This window comes from Callospermophilus lateralis, chromosome 10 (assembly GCF_048772815.1).
Source record: "Callospermophilus lateralis isolate mCalLat2 chromosome 10, mCalLat2.hap1, whole genome shotgun sequence".
Lineage (NCBI taxonomy): Eukaryota > Metazoa > Chordata > Mammalia > Rodentia > Sciuridae > Callospermophilus > Callospermophilus lateralis.
Genome location: NC_135314.1, coordinates 99114634 through 99141567, shown reverse-complemented (window position 1 = coordinate 99141567; position 26934 = coordinate 99114634).

Here is a 26934-nt window from a genome sequence, read left to right as displayed (position 1 = left end):
TCATGTAGGGGTTCCTATGGCTTGTTTTGGGGAAATATACTTGAACCTATTGATAATAAAATGTTATTAAACTTTACAAGATTTGCAACTATTAAGCTGCTATAAAATACCAGAGTCAAGGTATGATTATATTACCAAATGCTTGAGTAGCCAATAAAAAGTTCATGTGAAAATACTTTATGAGCTTTTATTGGAGTGGAAGAGTGGTCATGAGAGCTAAAGGTAGAAACTTTAGCCACAGTTACTGAAGTTCTTCAAATAGTTTTGCAAGTTTTAATTTCAATGAGGTATTCATTCAGTCTTAATTCTTATGAGGAGAGTGAAAATGCAGCTTCTAAGCAATCAACAAAGATTAGCAAGAACCTTACTAATGAAATTGTCACTTCCATTATTAAATAAATAGGGTAAGTTTTTACAATGAGGAAAGCAAAGCCTAAAAGCTGTTTTCTACTATAACAGCAGGTGATTTATGGAAAGGTAAGACTCTATCAACCACAGCACATAAGGTAATAGTAAGAATATGTTTCTATGTTTATAGCCATATAATGATTAATTAAATTAAGCTCACTTACAGATGTTTAAAGGAAGCTAAAGATGTCTTTAATATTTAAGACTCACCTTTAGAATTTTCCCAGAATTGTGGGTTTCACAAATGGATCATGCATTAGAGACATTATCTTGTTGAAGTTTTCTAATTAAGTCTTATTTAGGGCAGTTTTTAAGTTTCTTTGCATGGTACATGTCTTAAATTTCTGTTACCATAACAATTACATAAGATGATTAACTTGTAAAAAGAAAAGTTTTATTTTGTCTCATGGTTTTGGAGGTCTCAGTACATGATCAGGGTCTGTGATAGCACATCATGCTGGGAGCACATAGTAGAGCAAATCTGATCACTCCATGGCCAGAAAGGGAGAGTGAGAAGGGGAAGAGACCGGGGTCCCACAATTCACTACAAGGGCATATTCTCAGTAACCCAAGATCTCTCACTAGGCTCACCTCTTCACCATCGCCTAAGAGCATCAAGCTGAAGAAAAAGCATCTAATACTTGGACCTTTAAGGGACCCTCATAACTCAATGAGAGCAGAGGGCTACATTTATTAAGTGACTTCATTTCAGTGTTTCAGGGCAGCCCATAAAGCTATATTCCTGGGAGCAGAGACTACCTAAGTACAATAAGCAATTTTATCCCTCACCCCACAGGATTTTGTTTGTTAGTCTTTATAACTCAGTGCATGATACTGGAGTTGAACCAATACTTAAGAAGAGGTCTCTATGTAACAGTGAAGTATGACACTGTTTCTACTGTGCATAAATAAGTAGGGGAAGTTTAGGGTATGAAGTAATATAAAAGATATAATAAATAATAGATTTCTGATAACTATTGTTTTGTGGAGTTAGAATCCCTAATGTTTACTCTAATTTTTCATATTCAAAGCAAAATAAAGTTTTGTGGTTATTAGATCAAGGCAAAGGATTTTGAAGAAATCCTTAATGCTTTTGAATATAGTCTGTTGTGAATCTATCTAAGCCAGATTTTTCAGTTTTCATAAGATTGTATAAAGAGTATATTCAGTTCTACATTATTATAAATTGCACGAACAGTATCTTATAAAACCATGAATGTCTCCAAGTTTTCCTGTAGTAGTTGACCTAGGAAATTTATAAATAACTTTTTTGATTTTTGAGGGAACAAAAGTTATCATTTTATATGATGTCATAGCTTAGAAAATGCACTTAAATGGGACAAAATTAGAATTGGTCCTTAAAAGTTTAGTCAGAAAGTGGAATGAATCAATAATATAATACTTTTCATTTGAAGAAAATAACAGAAGAAAATCCATATGTAATGTGGCATCCTGACTTAGTATTTGCAAAACATAAGAGATTGCTTCTTCAACTCAGTAGAATTTAATATGTTTTGTTTATTTCCCTAAGTACATGCAAAAAGAAGAAGGAGGAGGAGGAGGGGAGGAGGAGGAGGAGAAGGAGGAGGAGGAGGAGGAAGAGGAGGAGGAAGACATGCTGAGTCTGTGTGGAAAGGTGTACTAAAAAATGCTGAACGTATATAGCAACTGTAAAGTCAGCTGTGTTGGGGGTTGAAGTAGGATACAATAGTACTCTTGGAACTACAGGGAGGAAGGAAGTTTGCACTCCTTAATGGCCTATGAATAATGTACATTTGGTGTCCATATCCATTTGCTTTTTTAATAAATAAAATGTTAAAAACAAAGACTAATGTAAAGGATTTTGAGTCCTTTTTGGAGGTAGGTCATATATTGGATTTTAATAACTTCCTTTGTTAATAAGTATTAGGCTAGTTTCAGAAAAGACCTAGATTGACTGATGGAGAACTTTTAGGTCAGCTTATTCTATAAGTTCTAGATACAAACTACCTTTAGCCAGGAGGAAGCAATTGGGAACAGATGCAAAGGTTGAGATTTCAGTAGTGGAATCATCAGAGTGAGTAATCAATCTATGCTGACATAAAATTATTATTCAGGGATTTATCTGCTTCTTGGATTTCTAGAAAGAGACTGTCCAATTAATATTTGATAATGGCATCTCATTTTTAAATAGGTCTTGCCCTCACAGATCCATTAGAGTGGAATCACTAAGCAGAAAATGTATATCAATCAATTCCAGAGAGGTGGGAAGTGAGTGAAACAGAAGAGTCTGTGTGACACTTGAAATTCTTACTAATGAAATCTTGTTACTCTGAAAAGAAATGTTGGAAAGGTGGTATGGTTTACATAGCTCTAGGAATAAATAAGAAATAGAATATTGCAGTTTTATATTTGCATGAAGTTTCTCTCCCTTTTTTTTGTTGCTAGAAATTATAGGCCCAAGAGTAATTATTTCCTTGGAGATGTAACTAGAGTCTCTTTCCAGCTCAGATAAGGCAGATTTTCTTCCACCATGTTTTGCCTTAAATATTAACAGACATCTTTGTCTAGACTAGACTACAGGTGTTTTGTTTAGGGATTTATCTAATTTCTAATCTGAAAAACTATTGATTTGTTCTGTGATTTCTCTCTCTCCCTCCCCTCCTCTTCTTCTCTCTGTATCTAGGCTTTCAAAAAGTCTTAGTAATTCAGGAAGGTAAAAGGAGTCTGTCATCCAAATTTTTTTTCACCAGTTTGTTGTTTTCTAACAAAATATGGCAATTCCGTTTTGATACCATCACCACAAAACATGAATATGGGAGTTCTAATGTATTTTCTTCTGATTAAAATCTAGAATATGAAAATAAGTCTTAAAATACTAAAATAAGTTTTATTTACCACAAATCCAGTCTTGTGCTTATTTGTAAGACTGTATTTTTCTGCCAATTAATTTTTAAAGAAATAACTCAGGAATTACTGCAAAGAGGTTGGTTGTATACTATTTTGAATTATTTCTGTCTCTCAATATATAGGGGTGTGTGTATGTGTGTGTGTGAATATAAAATTTTTCATATTTATAAAATCTGGCTCTCATATATAAATTGGTTAATATATGTGTAAACTTTGCTTCCCTATATATACATAGCTGTATATCTATACATATCCATCTCTAATATAATTTGGCATTCTCAAAAAATTTGAGCCACATATTGAGTATAATTTTGGCAATCAATATATTTTGTTTTTTTCTTATGAAATATAACATTACAAATGTTAGTTCTAGAATAGGTACTAGTTAGTAGATATTTAAGTATCCTAGAGTGTATGCCCCATGGACAATTTTAATTATTTTGTTAAATTTTTTGTCCTGTGATAATTATGAAAATTCTAATTAAATTACACAATCTAGTTTTGACAAAGACTTAAGCTATATGAACAAGACTGGCCATACTCTCTACTTAGTTATAAAACACTGTAAAGGGATATAATTGATGTAGAGATTAGGGGTGGAGGAAAGAGAGGGAATTTTTAGTAAGTGCATGAGAAGCAGGAACAGAGTACGAAAATGGAAGAAGTCATTGGAGAATAGGATGGAGGGTGTTTTAGTCAGCTTTTCACTGCTGTGACTAAAAGGACACAATCAGAACAATTGTAGAAGATGAAAAATTTTTTAAGGGCTCACTGTTTCAGAGGTCTCAATCCATAGAGAGCTAGCTCCATTCATCAGTGCTTCAAGTGAGGCAGGAACAACATGGCGAGAGTGTGGAAGAGGGAAGCAGCTCACATGGTGATCAGAGGGAGAAAGAGTGAAAGAAAGAGAGGGAGAGAGAAAAAGAAGATGGGAAGAGGACGCCACTCTCCAGATACAAAATTATATATGCCATAGCCACACTCCCAGTGAACCACTTCTCCAGCCACACTCTACCTGCCTCCAATTACCACTCAATTAATCCCTAATGGGATTAATTGACTATGTATGTTAAGGCTATAACCCAATCATGTCTCCTCTAAAGCTTCTTGCATTGTCTCACACGCAAGATTTTGGGGGAATACAACGGAAGGCAATATGAAGTTGTATCAAGGGAACAAGACAGAATCTAATTTGGAGCTTACAAATATTTTTATTTTTTGTACATATATATATATATATATATATGTATATATATATATATATATATACTTAATAGTTTTTCTAAGGTGTCCATAAGGGAGCAGTTTTAGAATTTTTCTATTTTAGATGCTATTTCATATCAATCAAAACAAATGTTGTCCTTTGATAATTTGAAGTTTAAGACCCTTTGATTTTAAGACATTATGCAGGTGAACAGTTTACTTATACTCTAATGACACAGTCTGGCTGCAGCAAAATAACGGGGGGGGGGGAGAACAACTTGTATACATTGATACATTGATATAGCAGGAGTGGGAGCTGTTTATTGTAGGACAGGAGGGGTATATATACATTCCACACAACTTATCTTAATTAACATAAACTAGATACAACAGTCAACCAATAAGGAATCTCCACACTTAATGGCTCGCTGGCGTTACTTCACAAACCACTCCCTCTGGCAAAATGCCAGGCGCCATCTTGACTTGTTTACAGACCCTAACACTCTAAAGTTCCCAAAGTGGTTGAAGTTCTCTCTTTAGTAAAATCCTTACAGAGTTTCAAATATGTGGGGGTGATTGGCATTAATGTTTATACATGCAAGAACCTGCAAATGATCTTGAGGATCAATGAATGCCTATATTCAATGATGGGAACAAAGTAGAGACAGACATTCATGTCTAAGAAATTTGAGTTCTCTCATCTAAAATCACCCAGAGTAATAAAATAATTAATATAAAAAGCTTACACAAAGACAGTAAGGAAATAGTTAATGAGTTAGGTCTTTATGTGAAATGCTGCCATGTAAGTACAAGCATGCTGCCACATAAGTCACCTGATTTACAACAGAAATGATGCAGTGTCATGCCATAGTGAATCACATGATGAATGAATAGCCACAGGAGTACAATGGGCTTTTAATAAGTAGTGCTGTATCAATTTAATATTCATATAGGAAAAAGTAAATCTTATCCCATCTTATCCTATATAAAATATCAATATTTTGTGGACTATACACACACACACACACACACACACACACACATATATATATATATATATTAAAAGTAAAAACAATAAAGGCAAGCAGGACTTGTATAACATAGGAGATACTGGAGCTCATGCAGTAAAGAAGTAGCTTTAGGCAGCATAATTAAGTGTGTTTATAATGACTAACTTGGAGAATAAAGTCCATGTTAAGTGCATCACTGATGGCACTATGGGGAACCTTAAGAAACAGAATGCAATCCAAACTGGCCCCCACTAAACCAAAATTGCCCTTAGTGATACAGGATTTTCAATGATTGTGTGTCCTGGTAGAAATGTAAAATCCATAATGTACCTGAAACTTTATGGCCAGGAGGGCAGGATTCCTCCTCCCTAATCTTCTTTCCTCTACTATCCTCACCCACCATACTAGTAGGGATGCTTGTGTTTTTTAAAACTCATTAATTAATACTGTAATGAAAACATAAGGCATGGTCAAACAGGAGGTTGAAAAGTTGAACAAACAGTCTCAGGAAGGTGCTGCACAATCAAAACAAAGATCTAAAACTGGAGATGGAGGTTCTGTAGGACGTATAGGAGCTTAGGAACTGGCCCAACAGTGAACCTATGAGGACTAGAGGCTACACATGTCAATTACACCTGATGGACCAAGAATAAAAGGAGGATGAGAGGAAGATAATGCCCTAATGGATGAAGCAAGGAAAGAAGACTTCTTGAGACTCTGACTCAACAGGCAGTGCTGCTTGTCTTCAAACCCAATCCCACACATCATGAAACAGTGCCCAAAGGTCAGGAGGAAGGTGGAGAACTGGGAGCAAAGTATGAAAACCTATGGCTGAAGGTTCTGGCTCTAGAACTTGGTGATGGTAAAGACCACAAATGTGGATTACAGTATTGGGTCAAGCTAAAGTTTTGCTTCAGAAGATTTCAGCTGTAATTCAGTTGGAGAGAAAGAACACTAAAAGGGGAAATGTCATAAATTTAAGTACATTGAAGTTAAATATATCTGATTCTTAAAAACCACTATTTAGAAAGTGAAAAGGCAAAATACATATGAGAAGATATTTGCCATACATATATCCATCAACGAATTTATATCTAGAATATACAAAGAACTTCCACAAATGTGTAAGGAAAACATGGTGACATTGGTAAAAAAAAAAAAAAAAAAATCTGCAAAATTCTTCAGTACATACTTCATCAAGCAAAATATCCAAATAGCCACTCAACATATGAAAAATGCTCCATTCAATTACTTAGTAGAAAATGTGAAGGAAACCCACAAGGAGATAACAATTTACATCTACTAAAGTGATAAACATAAGGTTGAGGATATCAAGTGTTGTATAGCACCTATAACACTCATAAACTTTTGATGAGAGAATAATTTGGCATAATAATTTTGGAAAATCACTTATCATCTACAAAAGTACATCCTGTAATTTAATCATTCCACTTTTATGCATATATTTGCATATGGCTACCATAAGCTATATATTAGAAATAAGGAAACAATTTCAATGCTAACCAATAGTAAAATTAACTAAAAATTTTTGTTATATTCACTTAAATCTTATAGGACAATGGTTCTCATGGAGGCAATTTTATCCCTAAGGGATATTTTCAATATCTGGAGAAAGCTTTAGTTGTCACAACTGTGAAAGTGCTAATAACTTCTAGGAATACATGTCAGTAATGCTGATACCTGCTCATGCACAGGGCAGGCCCAATAACAAATACAATATGACTAGTGTAAGGTTTAGAAATTCTAGTATAAAGCTATGAGGTTCACTATGCATAGCCACATGAGTGAAAACAGAGGAGTTTTATGTTGAATAATTCAATTATTCAAAGGGTCATCAATGATGGTAGTGTTCTAACCAGAATGAGTGTTTGTTATATGTTTTTCTTCATGAAAATTCTTTTAGTTATAAATTTTCACACTGTTTTATGCATGTTTTGTTTGTTTTTTAAATCTTTTTTTTTTACAATATCTTTATTTTATTTTTATGTGGTGCTGAGGATCAAACCCAATGCCTCACACATGCCAAGCGAGTGTGCTATCACTTGTTTTTAGGCATTTTTATTTCTGTACTTTTCAGTGAAAAACTTTCAAATGTTATTAGATTAGATATTCCTTTTCTTAAAGCCCTCTGGTAACTATTCCATCAATGGTAAAGTCATTCTAGACACTATAGATCTTATTCTTGGGTTTATAAAGGATATAAATTTTCTTCACTTTTCCTGCAGAGTAATTCAGCTTGCTCTAATTATTACACTCAAGCATAGCTCAAGATGAGCCTTTATGCATTAAGGAGAAAGGCCACCCCTTTTATTAGCATCACAAAAGATCAGACTTTGAGATTTTCTTTAAAGATACTCACTTTACTTTTATAAGGCAATTATACTTTGACATACCAATGTGTTTTTTTCTTTAATGTTAAATAGATCGATAAATCAAGTATCATCAACTTTCAAACATGTATAAGAAGGGTTTTTACACCTTACTGAATCAGATTGTTATGGAGAGACTTAAAATATACCTATGGCTGGAATTCAAAATGTCAAGACTATTGAAGTTGAATCCATGAAGAAATAGATCTGTTATATGCACAATGCATTTTTAAATGAATAATTTGTAAATGTAGCTTCTAAATACTTTCAAATTATCATCAAAATTTTACTGTACTATATATTTAAATTATAATCTTACCTCTCATGTGTTTGTTAAAACAATCAGGTTATTAGGTGCTTTTGAATAGAAAAGTGTGTTAACATTTACACTGAGTAATATAAGAAACAGATCTGTAAAGAAGTATCAAAAGTTAATTATGTTAGAAATTTTTTGATGAACAATGTTGGTGAAAGTGGTAATATATTCAGTGACTTTTAATTAAATCATGGTGTTATTCACATATTCACGTGATGTTACTCACATACCAAATTTGTTAAAGATTAAACTTAAAAGATAAATCACTAACAAGCCATAAGATAATTTCTTACATTATGATGTGATGAAAATTCAGAATAGAGGAATAAATAGATTTTTTGAATAGGAAGACACTTTGTAAACACTAAGATTAATGTGAAGAATAAAAAAGAAAACTGTGGCATATTTGATACCTACTGAAAAACAAACTGTAAGCAGAAATCAAAAAAACTGAAAGCCAATGACCAAAGGATCAACTCCAAAAACTGGTACAGATTCCTCACATATAAAGATACACATTAAATAAAAATGAAAATCACACTTAGAAATGTGAGAAAAACTTATAAAAAGATAACTTATATATAATAGCAATTGTTAATTTATGGCAGAGTTTTCAGTCTTACTAATAATCTAGCATTTAGCAATACCAAATTAAAAACTGCAGCATCTAAGATTTCACTGTCCTGGAAAGCTAACAGGTAACCTGTTATGATTTCAGCTTACACTGGTGGGAAGTCACTAAACCTCTGTGTAAGTAGTCAAGTTTATTATTCACAACAGAATTATAAACTAAAGCAATATTTTCGTTGGTTCTCCCTTGCCCCAAGTAGTTCCACAGGGAAACATGTAAAGGGCTTGGTGGGATGTAGGCACAGTGGGAATTTATCACAGGTCAGTGATCCTGTACTTAAAAGTGCTCTGATCTTTGAAAAGGGCTGCTAGCAAACCTGCCCATCTTCCCCTATTAGACATTATCTTTACTACCTTGGAATGTAAACAAATGCCTCTTGGAGAAGAGGGAGGTGTCTCTATATTTTTCAATCTGAAATCTCTCATGAGAAAGGCATCTTTAAATCTCTCTGGAGGAAATCACTGACTTTATCTTTGCAATCTGGAAATGCAATTACATTTGCTCTGGAGGGAGTCTCTGTCTCTGTCTTTTTGGGGTCCCTTATAAAAATACGATTGAAAATATAGTTCTAGAGCACAGGGCTGTAATGTCTCGATATATAGGAAAGACTGATTATTGGAAATTATTGCCAGCATAAAGGGAGTATGAATTAAATAACTGTGATATTTTCAATCACTTTATCATCAAAAAATATAAATTTATGTGTATGCTTTGAATATACACAGAAACACACATATAACTTGTGAGTTTTTGTTGAGATTCATTCTTACACTCTGTTAGATTTGGAAATTTTATCAAGTTCTTTTGAAAGCATATTTAAATGTGAATAAATATTAATACCACTCATATTGTCTAACTCTATACTTACACTTACAGGAATCCAAGCTGAAAACATAGAGTGAGATTCAAAACGTCAAGTAGCATACTTTGATTTCTATTTTAAAACAACATATTAAAAGTAATAATGGTTAAACATATCTTGAATATACATGCAATGTAGAGCTTTTGAAGAATATATTTGCATAGCAATAGCTCTTGAGATAATGTTAGGTTAAAATATGATTACTGTCAAGCTGGAAAAATTATAAATATCTGGATACACATATGCATATAGATTAGTAAATTAATAGAATCAAATATAGATATTGCATATAAGAACAATGACAGAAAAAAAAGTTGTTAACGAATATTTTTTCAAGTAAGTTTGTGGATGGTATATATTCTTCCTGATTTTTTTTGTATTTTCAGAAAAAAGGGAGTGATATTTAATTTTTTTTAGTTGTAGATGGACACAATTCCTTTATTTTATTTATTTATTTTTATGTAGTGCTGAGGATCAAACCCTGTGCCTCACGCGTGCAAGGCAAGTGATCTACCACTGAGCCACAACCCCAGTCCAAAGTGTCATTTTTTTTAATCTGAAAAAAAAGTGTTGTGCAAGTTTAACTCTAATTTCTCAAATATATATATATGTATATATACATATATATATATATATATATGTGTGTGTGTGTGTGTGTGTGTGTGTGTGTGTATTTTAATGCCATCCAGGTTGGAACCTCCCTAGATTGGTTATCTGTAAGGTAATTTTATTTTACAGGTTACAACTCAAAAGTTCTTAAAAACTTAAATTATTTATTTGATGATTGATTGTATATCATCTTCTGAGAAGGGTCTATTCAGGTCCTTGGTCCATTTATTGATTGGGTTATTATCATTATTATTTTTTTTTTGGTGTTTAACTTTTTGAATTCCTTATATACCCTAGAGATTAGTGCTCTATCTGATGTGTGAAGGGTAAAGATTTTCTCCCAAGATGTAGGCTCTCTGTTCACCTCACAGACTGTTTCTTTTGATGAGAAGAAACATTTTAGTTTGAGTCCATCCCATTTATTGATTTTTGATTTTAATTATTGTGCCAAAGGAGTCTTATTAAAGATGTTGGGGCCTAATCCCACATGACGGAGATTAGGGCCAACTTTTCCTTCTATTAGATGCAGGGTCTCTGGTTTTATTCCTAATTCCTTGGTCCATTTTGGATTGAGTTTTGTGCATGTTGAGATATAGGGGTTAATTTCATGTTGTTGCATGTGAATTTTCAGTTTTCCCAGTACCATTTGTTAAAGAGGCTATCTTTTCTCAAATGCATGTTTTTTGGCACCTTTGTCTAATATAAGATAATTATAATTTTGTGGGTTAGTCTCTGTATCCTCTATTCTGTACTACTGGTCTACCAGTCTGTTTTGATGCCAATACCATGCTGTTTTTGTAACTATTGCTTTGTAGTATAGTTTGAGGTCTGGTAGAGTGATGCTACCTGCTTCGCTCTTCCTGCCAATGATTGCTTTAGCTATTCTGGGTCACTTATTTTCCAGATGAATTTTATGATTGCTTTTTCTATTTCTATGAGGAATGTCATTGGAATTTTGATTGGAATTGCATTAAATCTGTATAGTGCTTTTGGTTGTATGGTCATTTTGATAATATTTATTCTGCCTATCTAAGAGCAACATAGATCTTTTCATCTTCTAAGGTCTTTGACTTTTTTCTTTAGGGTTCTATAATTTTCACTATATAGATCTTTCACCTCTTTTATTGATTCCCAAGTATTTTATTTTTTTTTTAAGCTATTGAAAATGGGATAGTTTTCCTTGTTTCCCTTTCTGAGGATTTATCACTGATATATAGAAATGCTTTTGATTTATGGGTGTTCATTGCTAGCAATTAGAGAAATGTAAATCAAAACCACTCTAAGATTTTATCTCACTCCCGTCAGAATGGCAGCTATTATGAAGACAGACAACAATAAGTGTTGGTGAAGATGTGGGGAAAAAGGTACACTCGTACATTGCTGGTGGGATTGCAAACTGGTTCAGCCAATATGGAAAGCAGTATGGAGATTTCTTGGAAAATTGGGAATGGCACCACCATTTGACCCAGCTGTCCCTCTCCTCGGTCTATATCCAAAGGACTTAAAAACAGCATTCTACAGAGACATAGCCTCATCAATGTTTATAGCAGCACAATTCACAATAGCTAAACTGCGGAACCAATCTAGATGATCTCGATAGATAAATTGATAAAAAATTGGCATATATACACAATGGAATGTTACTCAGCAATAAAAGAGAATAAAATCATGGTGTTTCCAGGTAAATGGACGGATTTAGGGAAGATAATGCTAAGTGAAGTTAGCCAGTCCCCCAAAACCAAATGCCAAATGTTTTCTTTGATATAAGGAGGTTGATTCATAATGGGATAAGGAGAGGGAGCATGAGAGGAATAGACAAACTCTAGATAGGGCAGAGGGGTGGAAGGGGAAGGGAGGGGGCATGGGATTAGAAATGATGGTGGAATGTGATGATCATTATTATCCAAAGTACATGTATGAAGATATGAATTGGTGTGAATATACTTTGTATACAATCAGAGATATGAAAAATTGTGCTGTATATGAGTAATAAGAATTGTAATACATTCCACTGTCACGTATCAATTAAAATTTTTTTAAAAAACTAAAATTATTCAGAATACTATATTAAATCCAGCAATGAGGTTTCTAATGAAGGATTTAACTCCATGTTTTATATTTGGCCATGGAAAACTTTCATTTTTATCTTCATTTTTCCCCACAATTGACAGAGGTAAAAATCAAAAAACAAACAAACAAACAAACAAAATCTCCACTATGCCTTTCCTCAGGGTAATAGGAGATTTAAATTCCTCCACCCTTCAGATTGTGTGCAGCAGGATTTTTCGCAAACCCTTCCTCTAGCCACTATGAGGCTCAATTCAAACTCACTGCTAAGTCAATGAACTGGTTTGGGTGTTTCTCCTTTCATCCCTAAAATAGTGTGGTGTTTCTCCTTTCATCCCTAAAAACGAATGGTGTGACTCTACTTTATGTACAACCAGAGAAATGAAAAATTCTGCTCCATTTGTGTACCATGAATTTAAGAGCTTTCTACTATCATGTATGACTGATTAGAACTAAAAATAAAAAATAAAAAAAAATTTGTTTTGAAGCAAACATGACGATATCAGTTTGCATCTCAGAACAAGTGTTGGGTACAGAGAGTTTAACCCATTTTTTTCTTGGAGTAACCACATAAGTTTCCTGCATTCAAATTTTGCCCCCCAATAAACACATATACACAAAAACATACACTCACATAATTATGCAGGGCTTTTTATATATTAAACATTGTATTATCAGATTTATAGTGTAATGTATATGACTCTTTATAATTATCTTTATAAATACATTTTCATCTGAAGAAGTTTTTCTGATAGTTTGAGAAAAAATTATGTTAAGCACTCAGAAGCTTAGTGGTACCAATAATAATATGATAATAATATTTGAGCCAATATCTTAAAGCATTTTTAGAACAATTGTCATGAGTATTACTAACGATAGTAGAATAAACATGAAAGAAAAAAAATATATCAAAATCAAGGGAAAAACCTGTCTCTCCTCAGACTCAAACTTGCTTCTTCTCCCATTATTTCTTTTGTAAAACCACTGTCTAACCTAATTAGGAATTTAGGAATCATTTTGATTCCTCCTTCTGTCTTGTATTATACCTCCAATCTAATAGCAAGTTCTAGTCTGCTCTGTCTCCTGAGTAGTTCTTAGATCAATTCATTCTCAATCTTTAATGTTATCACCACCTGCATGAATTACTGATTCACCTTCCAAAGTGACTTCCTTACTATCTTTCTTGCCATTCTCCAATTCTTTATATCAACGCTCTGTTGACAAACTTTTAAAATATCACCATTCCCTTTAGCATTAAAGATCTGTGTCTAATCTATAGAATAGGAACCTGCACAATCTCGTACTTGTGAATTTTGTACTTTATATGAGTTATTATTCTGCATAATCATTCTGTTCTATTCACACAGGCTTTCTTTGTGTTTCTTAAACTTAAATTCATCTGCATCTCAAAAGCCTTGCGAATGACATTCCCTACTTTGCTCAGGGTTTGGACTCAGCAAGGATGTACTTGTATTACCTGTACTAGTTTCTAAGTTATTACATATTTCCATGATCTCAGCCTCTTCAGTGCTCTACTGTTAGTTCTGACCTGTCAAACCCTCCTTTCACCTTTCCCAGATTTCCTTTCACTTAGCATGCATGCAATACTAAGGGTCTTCAGGAACAACTAGTTTGTTGCTTTCTGGCTAGCATCCATTCTGATTGATCCCCATAACAAAAGTCTTACTTTCTAGGCAATGCATTATCTTCTTTCCATGACCCCAGATGGCAGACCTATACTCCATATATGGCCTACCCTCAGTCCTAGGAAAGTCCAACTGTATACATCAGAAAGTCTGTAGTTTGATTAGTCTGGCAACCAGATTTTCCCTACATAACAATACTCAAAGAGGCTTCTTAATTACCCTATCAAATGTAGAAATGTGCAATGTTTTATTGCAATATTTTATTTATTTCTTATATAAGTGTTTTTAAAATCTGTTATTACCATACTTTGTTTACTTATATACTATTTTCCTTTTTCTCTATACTCAAACTTAAAATTTTGCTTTTTCTACCATCGTATCTCCCTGTCCCTTGAACGTATAGCAGATTCATTGAAAATGTTGAAGGAACAAATCCATCTTTACTTCATACCTCTGGCATAAAGCAAACAGATATTACCAATATGGCCTTGAGGATACAAGGAGAAAATCATTCTTACTATGCAACTCAAAAGAAAAAAATATTCTCAGAACTTATGAAAAATTATATAACTTTCAATATATTTTTGTTAAATTTCTTTCAAATTGGCTCTTTTTCTACTATCTTTATTTTCTCATACCCAAGTAAGCCCTCTATCAATGCAGAAGGTTATCAGGAATATTTATTTTTCTTGAGCATACTTGTCCAATGTTCACGTATTCTTATTGTGATTTCTTCAAATCTTATTGAATAAAGCATACATAATTATTCTCTGAGGAAGAGAATGTGGTACTTTCTCACCAAAATAAACTTGCTCCTTCTCTCACATAAAAAAAAAAAACAACCTCAAATCATTTGATCATATAGCTGTCCAGAATAAAACTACTATTTCTTAGTATACATTATAGAAATACATATAATGTTATTAAATTCTGGCCAAAGGGATGTAAGCAGAAACTATATATGGTATTTAGTGGGTATAAACCAAGATAAAATGGATGAAATGGAAACCTTGTGTTTTCATACTTCTTGTGCTTTTATGTGAAATTTGTGCATCTGTTGGGACAGACATACCTTTCATTTTTATGTGAGAGTTTTCTTAGTGGGTAGCCTTCTCTTCACTCAATGGTGTACCCTGGGACATCATTTATTGTATATTGTTGAGCTTAATTCAAAATGTACATTTTTTTTTTTTTTTTTAGTACTGAGAATTGAATCAAGAGACACTGAGCTACATCCCCAGCCCCCCCCCTTTTTTTATATTTATTTTTAGACTGGGTCTTGCCAAATTGCTGAATGTGGCTTCAAACTTGCAATCCTCCTGCCTTAGCCTCCCAAATCACTAGGATTGCAGACATGTATCACCATAGCTGGTGCCAAATAAACTTTGAATTGCAGTTTTCCGCTGGCTTCTTTGGCTGTGTTTAGTAGATGTTGACACTGTGTTGGAACCTGAGGAACCCACTTTCTCTGTAGGAATAATAAGAGTAAGCTCCTGCTGGTAATTCAGAGCAGGTATGTTATAGACATGGTCATTAGGATGTCATTTGCTGTAGGCACGTCTCCACAATTAACAGCACTGTGTAGTATGAAATTGTGTGGGAGTGACTGACTTATGCTGAGTATCCTTCTGGGTGTGTGTTAACCACAACAGTTATTTTATTTTCTCCCTCTTGTGTTTAAGGTAGTAAAGGTCCAGTAGAAGATCTTGAGCACTGTCCCCCAACTCCCAAGTCTGAATCTGCTTGGAGCTGCGCATCACAAAGGGCTTTTCTCTCCCCTATTACTTAAATTGAGATACCTACCAAAATTGGAGCAGGATTATATCATGGCTGTAAAGGTGCACTTTCTTTCAACTACGCGTGGGTGTAGGTCAATGAAAAAGTACAGGTGTGATGTGTTTGAAGTGCTGAGCTCTGTCCCAGTTCTTTTGTTTGTGGTATCAGGTTCCCCTCCCCAACAGGGGACCCAGGGTTGCCTTTACAAATTGTTTGTTCTTTCCTCAAAAGTGTCTTTTTGCTTCTCTGTGTTGTTCAGCTTTCCGGTCATCTTTTTCTTGATTCCTAGAGCTCTCTTTGGAATGGAGTTTCTTTCCACTGCAGAGTCACACAAAAAAAGTACTTCTATGCTGGCATTTTGTCCTCAAGTGTTAGATCTGCCCCTACTTTTTAATATAGGCACTCAATGCTATAAATATTCATCTTAGTATTGCTTTTACTGTATTCCACAAATTTCGTTATATTTTGCTTCCATTTTCATTTGATTCAATAATTTTTAAATTTTCCCTCTGATTCCTTCAATAACCCACGATTTGATCAGACGTATGTTATCCAGGCTTCATGTGTTCATATAATTTGTATAGTCTTTTTTGCTCTTGTCAAGTCTGTATGTATCTTTATAATTGAGGTAGCTTTCCTGTAAGCAAGATATAATTATTTTTTTTGTTTTTGTTTTAATGCATTCAGTCAGTTCATGTCTTCATTATAAAATTAACTCCCATGTACATTGGAAGTTAATGTTGAGAGATTTAGACTTGTTCTTGTCATTTTGTTAATTTTCTGTTGTTTTGAATATTATTTGCTTTTTTTTTCTCTCATTTACCTTTGGGGTTTGGTGGTTTACTATGTTAAAAATATTTTTTTTTCGTTTGCATATCTACTTTTCAAGTGAGGTTTGTTCTTCCTTATACTCTGATGATAGTGATTATCATCCTTTCTTATATGGGTGTAGGATTCCTTTATGCAAGTTTTGCTGGTCTAGTAGTCATGAATTACTTTATTTCCCCTTCAATGAAGGATATAGTCTTTCTGGGTATAGCAGTTTGGGCTGGCAGTTATTTTCTTAAAGGACTTAGAATCCATCATTTCTTGTCCTTCTGGTCTTTAGGATTTCTTCAAAGATATCTATTATTGCTGTCCATCTAATGGGTTTGCTTGTATCCTGCTGTGTTTAATATCTTTCTTTTTCCTGTACTTTTTGAAATTTAAATACATTTACAAGAGTTGTTTTTCTGGTCATGGGTATTGGGATTCCACATGCCTCCTGTTACCTGGATTTTCATGTCTTTTCCCAAGATTTGGGAGATTTTCTACTTTTATTTCATTGAAAGTATTTTCTGTGCCCTGAACATTTACTTCTCCTCCCTGGTATATGCCGATGAGCTAAACATATGACATACTAATTGGTGTTCCGCAAATGATCTATTTTTTCTTATTTTGTTCTCTTTGTTTCTATCATTTTTTCATTTTTTAAAATTTATTTATTTATTCTAATTTGTTATACATGACAGCAGAATGCATTTCAGTTCATAGTACACATATAGAGCACAATTTTTCATGTCTCTGGTTGCACATATAGTAGAGTCACACCATTCATGTCTTCATACATGTTTATCTAAATCCACCATCTTTCTTACCCCCATACTCCCTGCCTTCCCCTCCCTCACCTTTGCCCTATTTAGGGTTTGTCTATTCCTCCCATGCTCCCCCCTCCCAAATCCCATTATGAATCATCATTCTTATATCAGAGAAAATATTCAGCATTTGTTTTCTGGGGGGATTGGCATACTTCACTTAGCATTGTATTCTCCAACTCTATCCATTTATCTGCAAATGCCATGATTTTATTCTCTTTTATTTCTAAGTAATATTCCATTGTGTATATATATCACATTTTCTTTATCAAGTTATTTGTTTCTGTCTTAAAGTAATATTTTAAAAGATGTGTGTTCAAGTTCTGATATTATTTATTTTATCTGATGTAGCCTATTGTTGAGGCTTTCAACTGAATTTTTATTAAACTTACTAAACTTTTCGTTTTTAAGATATCTTTTTCACTCATTTTCAAAATATATATATATATATATAATCTCTCTCTCTATATATATATATAATCCTTATTTAAAGATTTCTTTTTTTACTTCATTCGACTCTTTTACCTATAGTATATGGATTTCATGGAGGTTTTCAGAGATTATTCTTTTGAATTTTATATTCATCATTTCATCTACTTTGTTATCTTGGGAATCTGTTACTAGGGAGTTATGAACTGTAGGAGGTGTCATGTTACTTGGTTTTTCCATATTTCTTGTGTTCTTGTGCTGAGATTTGCAAGTCCATTAGGATAGATAGCTTCTCTATTTTTACATGATGGCTTTCTTAGTATGAAGATTTTGCCTGATGATGGGTTTTGGTCTCCAGCTGGAAGCAAACTCAACAATATAATACAAACTGAGACCAAAACACATCATCAGGCAAAATCCTTTTATCAAGACAACTATCCATCCTGTAGCTTCTTTCAGTTACATTAATGGGTTTGGGCACAGATTGTATAGTATTAGAATAGGAGAAACCCATTATCTTTTCAGGTCTTTAAAGAGTGAGGATACTCTGATAATTCAAGAAGGTGTGGGGTAAGCAACAGCATTAGTGGGCAGCAACCTCTGTGGTCATTTGTACCATGAGGGAGATAGACCCTGTCAGATGACATAGGTTTCCACTAGCACTGTTTACATTGACTGCTATTTTAAAGTCATTCTGATGATGGTTGTTCCAATTGTGGTACAGGGCTGAGGCTCTTGTCTTATGACTGGACATTAGTGCAGATCCAGGTGTTTTGTGTGGATAGGCAGGATATCAAATCACAGTTCCCAGTCTGTGGAATATACATGGAGTCTTCTTTCATTGTTTTGGTACTGGGGAATTGAATTTATGGCCCTGAACATACTAAGCAAGCACTTTACCACTAAACTACATACCATGCCCATTTAAATTTTTTTTTTTTTTACTTTGAAACAGGGTCTTATTAAGTTACCCAGACTGTCCTCAAACTTGTGATCCTCCTGCTTCAGTCTTTAGAGGACCTGGCATTATAGACACACACCACTGCACCCAGCTCACATCCAGTCTTGTCAGCAAAGCAGTCTGACAAGGTAAAGGTGATACTGATACATAAGATCTACATAGATGCAGACTCCCCACTGCTCTTTGAGTTGAAGTGCCTTTCAGGATTTCAGGGTGACTAGGTCCTGGTTGAATATGGGCACAATCTCTTTCAGCAGGACAGTGAGGGTAGCTCAGTGGCTGAATACCTGCCCAGTGCATGCAAGGCCATGAGCTCAATACCCAGCTGTGGAAAAATAAATCAATTATTTACAGTAAAGTACAAAAAAAAAAGGGAAAAAGTTAACAAAATACTAAATAATGAGATAAAAGAACATAAAAAACTAATAATAAAAGAAAAATAGAATAAAGAAAGGAAAAATAAGAATGATATAAAAACAAATGAAATTAAAAAAAAATAGGAGCAAGAAGATTAAAAAAAAAAAATTCTCCCAGCTGAGGTCCCCAGAAGAGTGAACAAGAACAGATGATTATATCCTTAGGTTTGTAAGACAGAAACAGTTGTCATAGAATGTGTGTCAAATCAGGCATAGACTTTCTCAGGAGCTCCTCAGGCTGCTTGTCCCAAGGCTGGGGCTAACGTCATAGTTGTGGTGGGTCCTTGGGCACCTTCAAGGGTGGGGCAGTTGAACAACAAAGTTCTGTGCTGGAATGGGTCTGTGGGAGTTGTGCCATTCTCCAACTTCTCCAGTCCAGGCCCCGACATGAAACAATACATAAATAGTCACAACCCTAGACTTGGAGGACAGGTTCCCTAATCCAGGGAATCTACTCCATGTCACAGCTTACATTTCCCACAGCATAGAACTCATAGCCGGTTTGTGTAGGGAATCTCTCCTTGAAGCCACAACCGACTTGTGAGGACAGTACCCATGGAAGCAGCACAACAGGATACCTAGGGTTTCCAGAGATGAGAATACACGGATCAGCACAAACTCAGATAATAGAACCTTTCTCAAGATGGCTTCTGTGTAAGAAGTTCTGAGAGTTTTGTGGAAAATGCTGGCTCTCTAAAGCCAGCCTGCTCACCCCACATCTTTATCTATTTAGGCTGTATGTCTACAAGGTGCCAGCTTCTGTGCCAAGTCATCACTCTCTTTCATCTTTGCAAGACAATAGGGGGGACACCCTTCCTCAGGCATGATGCCTGGTGACAAATTCTGAAGAACTCAGTTTCTCTTGCTTTGTTGTTGCCCCACATCTCCAAATTTCACCAGGTCTCCATTTCTTTTCTGTTGAATTCAGTGCTCTCTCATGGTCACCCACCTCAACATGAAGCTGTGTACCTGTTGTATTTGTTCTGTCACGTGGAGGAGCAAGTGACTGCTGGGTAGCTCCATTGTACCATCTTGCCTCCTCTGTCTACATATATTTTTAGAAAGCATTAGTGACCTAGCTGCAAATAAGGAATTCTAACAACTAATGGCTATGCAATGCTCTCCAAATCATAAAACAGAATGAAGTGTGAGCATTGGTGGTCATCTCAAATAGTGAGATTCTTCAGAGGAAGAACACTGGAGACAAGATTGGGTAATGTTGGAAACAACTATGTCTGGCTCTATAGGAATGAATCTAGCATAAGATACAGAATTAGGGAACTTGAATCCTAGAGAAGGGCATTTGAAACAAACAAACAACAACAACAACAAAAAATCAAGGAAGTATGTGTAAGGCAATGTGTTAGCATCCAGAGTCTAGCCCAGGGAAGAAGAACAGCCTAAGAAGAGTGAGATGGCATGTAATGGAATAGAATGGGATGGAAAGACAGCAGGAATGAGCCATAATCTCAGAGAAAAATTGTGAGTTCAGCAAGGAACCTGAAAATTTAAAGTTTCAAATAAGTTTCCTGGAACACAGATGGTTCTGAGGAACACAGCTTTTGTGATATAATTGAATGTATATTAAGACAATGTTAAAGACTTTTTGATTGCAAGATACACTTAGCCACTTTAAATCAATCAGCAAAACATGAAAGATTCAGAAAGACTTTCAGAGACACTTGGTGGGGCACTTGAATTTGCATTTGAGGGCCTATATTATACAGGAAAAAATGTAGGATTATCCAAGTTCAGATTTATCATCAAATTGCTACAATTTGTACCCCGAATTTGAAAAAGTCCAGGGCATTCAGACTGCAAAAGTTGATAATAAAAACAAATTTAACTTTCAATTTAAACATTTAGTTTATTTAAAATATTAATGTAAATCAACCATGTAAATCTAGTTTATGCAAAATGCTATAATTTCAGGAAAATGTCAGGATTCTAAATAATTAATTTTCTAATTTTTTAATGCACTTATAGATCATTTTATCACCTTTAGTATGACAGAATTTGGTGGCAAAAAAAAATGTAAGCACTTGTTTGCTGTTTCCAAAATTTATTTTATTATAAATGTAGCACAAAGAAATGACAATATATCACCTTCAACCCTTGTGATTTTGAAGCACTACCTAGAAAATCTCCAACACTACATCAATTCAACTAGCCAACAAGATAGTGATTATCCTACCTTTTGCATTGAGAGGGAAAAAGGCAAAAACATGAAAGCACTAGTCAACTGTGTAAATGATTTCCCTTATAAACCATGCTACCTAACTTTGATTGGGTTTTCAGTGCAGCCTGGAAATTCCTTGGTTTATCTTATTACATCATCATCCTTTTGTTCTGAGAGGCAGTTTTATATCTACATCTCTTTTTTTTTTTTTCCAGTTCTATCAGGACCCTTCATCACACTGTGAAGATAACTTCAGCTATTTATTTAGAACTAAGAGGGTAAAACGAGCTCTGTCTCCAATTCAACGGTCAAACCTAAACAACTAACTAGAATTTCACTCACTTTGTTCTTTTCTCTTCCCTAAAATAGGATAAAATGGGTTTGATTTATTTTATTTTATTTATTTTTGCAGTGCTGATAATTGTACTCTGGGCCAAATGCATGGTTAGACAAATGCTTCACCATTGAGCTACATCTCCAGCCCAGGTTTTGCTGTTTTTATGTTATTCTTTTCTGATAGACTGTTGAAATGCATTACCTTCTGTTTCTGTTAGCACACTTTCTTACCTATCTGTCTTCTATGTCTTCAACTTCTCTTTCTACTTTGCTCTTATCATAAGCATTCAAATATGCTTATATGTCTGATATTTACACATTCAGTTTCCCTTCCAGTCTCTATCCTAGTCCACTTCAAATTTCTTCAAAATGTCTATTTCTTTCCTGTCCTTACTTCCTCACATTTATTCATGCCATAATGTGCAGTTAATTAACCTCTTTTCTTGTTCATTTCCCTGAAACTAATACTGTTGTATTACAAACATTTTTATTTTTGTAGCATGCAATGAACACAATATTTGTTTTATCAATCTCTGAGGCAATGTACACTAGGTTCTTTCATTAAAAAAAGAATATATTTTATTACTAAAACCTATAGACACAACTAAAGTTTGTTAGAAATTATATAGTTGTACATGGCGTTACCTACAATTAAAAAAACACATAAAACCAAATTAATTAATTATATAATCTCATAAATGATAGGAAAAACAAAAAGAAAACAAGAGGCATTAATAAAGATAAAAAAGTTTATATTGATTCACAATAAAGTAGAGCTAAAAATAAAAGAAATCAATAGTTGGTAATTCAAGGGACTAAAAACATAGATTTTTTTCCTGATGATTATGATGAAATATAAAGGAAGCAAAGAACATTATGCTATCTTAGTAACAAGAAAGAAGATATAACTATGGAAGAGATTAAAATAAATAGGAACTATTATGTACAACAATACATAAATGTAGTTTAGAATCTTGAGGACACTGAAGTTCCTGTTAAAATATTAACCGCTGAAATTTGGAACCAAAAAGAGTTAATAAACTGTAATAGATACATTCTAATTAGCAAAGTACTATTTTTTAAAAAAGAACCAGGCTCAAATATTTTTTATAGCTGAGTTCAATAGAACAAATCATATCTATGTTTGTTTGAATTATTCCAGACTGCAGGGGAAAATAAAGTTCATTTTTGTGTGTATACATATATATGTGTACATTATAAATATATGATTTTTATTTTTTAATATTTATTTATTTATTTATTGTTACCAGAGATTTAACCCAGGGACCCTTAACCATTCAGCTACATCCCCAGACCTTTTTGTTTTTTATTTTGATATAGGGTTTTGCTAAGTTGTTTAGGGTCCTCATGATTTTTATTTTTCAATCAACACAAAAATTGTATATTTGTGGGGTTCATATGCTATATAAATACATTTATGCATTATGTAATGTCAAATCAGGTTAGCATATCGACATCTTCAAACATTTGTTTCTTGATGGTGAAAAAATTCAGTATCATTGTTTTCCAAACTTTTGAAGTATAAACTACATTACCACTCAGTCATCATTCTGTTATGATGAGCCCCAGACCTATTTCTCTTGTTTCACTATAACTTAGTACAGTTGACTAAACATTCCCCATTCCTTCCTCCCCACTGTTTTCCACATAGTCTGTTGATTCTATTTCCTAAAGAGAGTTTCAAAATTTCCATTTTTCATCATTGCTTTTTTCACATTCTCAATTCAGATAGCATTGTTTCCCTTAGATGGTTTGTATCTTAAATAACATTTTTTCATATCACCAGGCCTATTATTTCACTATGTTGATTCTGCAATTTTTCTATTACATATATTATTTCACTTCTTAATACTCATTATAACTTTGAACTGCTAGTAGGAATAAGTGCACAATTTTAATGTGACTAAAAACTTACAAAATTAAATTGATATATTGTTAAAGGGAAATGGGGTGTCTCTGAAGAGCAAACTTGACAACAGTCACTGGAAAATTAAAATATCACCAAGTTGGGAGCCTTCAATCAAACCTGGGAGGGTGTTTTATGCAGATATCAGTGATTTAACTCGGGGGCACTCTACCACTGAGCTAGATCCCCAGCCCTTTTTACTTATTTTGAGACAGGGTCCCATTGAGTTTCTGAGGGTCTCAATAAATTACTAAGGCTGGCCTCAAACTTGTGATCCTCCTGCCTAAAACTCCTGCGTCTCTGGGATTATAGGGTATGCCACTGAACCCAATGGTTGTGATAGGTTTTTGCTGTTGTTGTTGTTTGTTTGTTTTTAATTTTTTTTTTAAATTTAGTTTGGTTTTGGTATATGTATGCCATGGGGGTAGGTTGGTCAGAACATCAAGTACATCAGAAAACCATAGCCAGAGATGATGATCAGCTGTAGATGTGAAAAATAAGGAACTGAAGGCCCCAAACTACAGCTGTTTGCAACAGTGAAACCTAGTGACCCTTATTGGAGAAGTAAGTACTTGCTTACAACATAGATGAGGGTGATTTAGTTAGCCAGTAAATAACAGTCAATGATGCAAAATTTTGAATGGAAATCTATTTAAAGTTGTTTGCTTTTCCTAAAAGGAAAGCAATAAAAACCCAAGTGCAAACTATAACCAATATTTTCTGTTTGTTTTCCAATTTAGAGATTGCTGAATAGTGCAGTGTTTATAATATATGAAACATCATGTATAAAACAAAATTATTAATTTTCTCAAGGTTTGTTTCTCAAAGAAGGAGACCAGTTTCCCCTCAGGTATGAAAATGACTAAATGGATTTGATAATTGAGTAAAGAAAGAAAATAATTATTTTTCCAAAACTTGTGAAGAAAGGAATCACTCATACCTGTAGAAATGTAATGAAATTATCATGAATGACCCCAATTCTTAAATCTGAGGGAAAGGGTTTTCAAGTTTAGCCAGTATCTTCTCATGTGGTTCAATACATACCAAGAAAGGATATGTGCTGACCTGTCTCATTGTTATTGTAGGAAAGACAGAATGGAGAGAGATGGGTTTTGGGAATGGTTAGGCAGAGAAGGTGCAAGACTAGTCCACTTCAGTTCCAAGCCCCTGAGAAGTAAAAAAAAATAATGCCTATTCAAGTCCACAGCTTCCTAGATATGGAAAAAGTTTTATCCAGAAAGACGTTCATTATGCCATTTTATGTGAGAGGTGAGTCATAAGTATCTTGGAATTACAAGCCTATACATTCTCCATATCTGTCCTTCTCTGTAAATGACAGCACCATCCATTCAACTGATAAAGTAAAAAATTTACAGGTATTCTTAACTTCTCTTGTTCTCTTATAGTCTTATAGTGCATCAGAAAAGCCTGTCAGTTTTAAACCTAAGTAGATTATAAACCTGATTATTATTTCTTTCTTTTACCACTGATATTCTAAGTGAAACAATTCTGAGCTCTCTCCCTTGTGTACAGAACAGTCAATGCTCAGTGAATAGTTTTTGAACAATTGATTGAAAATTATGTGTACATATATAGAAATATGATGTGACAATTTTTCCTTTATTGTTAATTTAAAATAATTTAAAAGTGGATGCCTGCTACTTTCTGAACTTATTCAATACTACTTTCACTGTATATTCTTTCCCTCTCAACATCTGCTCTCATTTTTAGAAATTTTTATTATCCTTCATATTTTGTTTATAATATTATCTTCTTTAGTAAGTTTACCCTCATTCAAGTGCTGTTTCTCCCTCCCCAAAATCTCCATGTCTACACTCTAGCTTTATCTCTCCATGGAGCTTAAAACATTTTTCCTGACATTTGAGTTATTGTTCTGAATATGTTTTTCCCCTATCAGATTATAAACTCCTTGAGGACTTCTCCTTTCAAATATTGAGGCAGTAGGCACTGCAATTGTCATATTGGAATCTTTCCTCATTCCTTTCCAGAGAGTTAAGATGGTTATAATGTGACTTCTTTTAACAAAATAATCTGACACACATATGTGCTAGATGTATAATGAGTACTATTAGAATTTCACATGTAGCCCTAATTGGTAAGTAGTTTATATAAGAGAATTGTTATGGTTAAATATGTAGTGTCCTCCAAAGTTCACATGTTGAAAAATGCAAGAAAGTTTAGAGGTAAAACATCTGGGTTATGAGAGCTTTAACCTAATTAACAATGTTAATCCCTGATAGGGGTTAACCAAATAGTAACAGGTAGACTGTGGTTGGAGGTGGATCTCCAGGGGCTTCCCTTTGGGGTATGTATTTTGTGAGCTGAGCTTACTCCCTCTTTCTGCTTCCTGTTGTATGTTGCATTCCTCTACCACACTCATCTACTGTGATGTTTTGTTTCACCCAGAGCCCTGAGGAATGGAGCAGGCTGATTGTGGAAACTGTGGATGACCAGCTTTCCCTCTTCTAAAATTGTTCTTGTCAGGTCTTTTGGTCACAGCAGTGAAAAAGCTGACTAAAACAAGAATGAAAGAATAAATACACTAATGAACAAAATTAGCAATTCAATGAAGAATAAGATATCTCTGGCCGATTAAACTATAAGACAGTAAAGTAAGAATGTTCATCTTTTAAGGAGATGCATTTTAAATGTTCACATATGGAAAAATAGAAAATGCAAGATGTAGCCTCATATATTAATAGTGATAATAATTTATTATCTGTGAATGGTATAATTGGTTTATTTAAAGAAATCACATTATAAACACATTAGCTCACTTCAGGGTGTTTAATGTAACAATACCATACCCTGCTGTGTCTTATTACTTAAGTGAAGTAGTAATTTGGTTTTCCTGCTGACTATTCAATTGTATTTCCTAGCCAAAGACAGAGAGTAACTTATATCAAATTATACTTGTTTATCTAAGGGGAACATTGATCAATACCATACAATCTGGGGTCAACTACCTCTTTGCTTCCAAGGAAGAGAAAAGATATTTGGCATTTTCACATATTTGTTTAATTTACCGAATAGCTCCCATATGCTATGCTATGCTGGACTTTATGTGAGATTTTAAAGTATGCAATCTAGTTGGGCAACACAATCATTGTCTTTCATTTTGTATAATAGATATATTTAGATATAATTAATTATCATTATGAAGCATATTAATAGGAATAACTACTAACTAAAGTAGGTAGGATAGATGGTATTAATCACAATTT